Raw genomic sequence first — 1628 nt, 5'->3', positions numbered from 1 at the left:
TCTCTCTCTCTCTCTCAGCAGGGTGTGTGTGGGCAGCCGCTCAGTTTCCGCTCAGATTGAAACTGAAGCAGCTCTGTTTTGATTTTCCTGTCGTCTGTTCTGATCTCTCGCTGCATTGATCTCCTGCCTTTTCTTTTCTTCAGACAGACATAGATTTCACTTCCTTTCTTTAAAAAGTCGCCCTGCAGGGGCGTCCACGTTAAACCGGTTCATTTGCATCCGTTTCTTTCTCGGTTCAGATCAAACCTCTCTCTCACAGCAGCGTCGCCAAGACAACAAACACAACATGTCTGGTTCAGGACGCTTCAGCCTGTTAGCTCGTTAGCTCCTGTCAGTTCATCATTAAAGGTCCAGTGTGTAATATAGGATCTAATGACAGAACTGTTAACAAAATGAACCGTTATGTTTTTCTTACCTTTGTATGTTTCTACAGGAGCCTGAACGGACAAACATCATCACTACGGTGAACACGTATGAAGTGGCAGTAATTGTCGTTTGGTTTATTAGAAGTAAGAAGCGAAGATAAATTTGCACAACTGTTGTTTAGCTCAGAGCCGACAGAGCGTGTCGGCTACCGTAGCTTCTCCTGCGCGCTTCATGGCGAGCGGTGACTGATGGTGCGTTTCTGTGCTGTCGGAATAATCAGAATCTTTTTCACTCCTTAAATCTTTCTTTCACAAAGAGAAATATGAACATGGGACATAAAGAAGTTTACAGAACTTTGAATCGTGCTAAATCACGTATTGCATAATATATATTTTGCAAACATGTAACCTGGTTCTAACGGTTAGTTTGCTGCAGAGTGAACTAGATGTCTGCGTGTTGTTTAAACGCTCTGGTAATATTAATCCAACACATCTTTGTAGCAGCGTCCATGTTGAGTCCACGTTCAGACTTAAGAGCGCGTAAACACACACTGAGGTCTGAAAAACGACTTCACAACTTGGTAAATGGGACCATCCGGAGAGCACCTGAATGCACCGTGAGCCACTGGTGGTAATTTAAACCCTCACTGGCACTAAAACCTCCACAGCGAATCTTCACAGCCAAACCATCAGCTGTGCCACAACCCCCAGTTCAAAACAATCGATTCGATCGATAACATTTGTCTAGGAGGTCTAGAAGATCATCATTTTACCCCCGTTCAGGTTAGCGGAGGGCTAACAGGAAGTTAGTGTCGTGGAAATTGTATCAGGCTCCTGTCCTTCAACAGAGCCCGACCACCCATCCGTCCATCTGGTGCCAAGTTGTAGTGGAAATTGAACAAATAATTGAGAATTTATTAATAAAAGAGAATGAGAGATAAATACTACTACAGAAAATCTGCTTATCTTTAGCCTCATTAGGCTGGTTTTAGCCTCATCTTTAGCCTCCGTATCTTTAGCCTCGTTAGGCTGGTTTTAGCCTCATCTTTAGCCTCCGTATCTTTAGCCTCGTTAGGCTGGTTTTAGCCTCATCTTTAGCCTCCGTATCTTTAGCCTCGTTAGGCTGGTTTTAGCCTCATCTTCAGCCTCCGTATCTTTAGCCTCGTTAGGCTGGTTTTAGCCTCATCTTTAGCCTCCGTATCTTTAGCCTCGTTAGGCTGGTTTTAGCCTCATCTTTAGCCTCCGTATCTTTAGCCTCGTTAG

This window comes from Micropterus dolomieu, linkage group LG12 (assembly GCF_021292245.1).
Source record: "Micropterus dolomieu isolate WLL.071019.BEF.003 ecotype Adirondacks linkage group LG12, ASM2129224v1, whole genome shotgun sequence".
Lineage (NCBI taxonomy): Eukaryota > Metazoa > Chordata > Actinopteri > Centrarchiformes > Centrarchidae > Micropterus > Micropterus dolomieu.
This window is presented reverse-complemented; position numbering follows the sequence as displayed.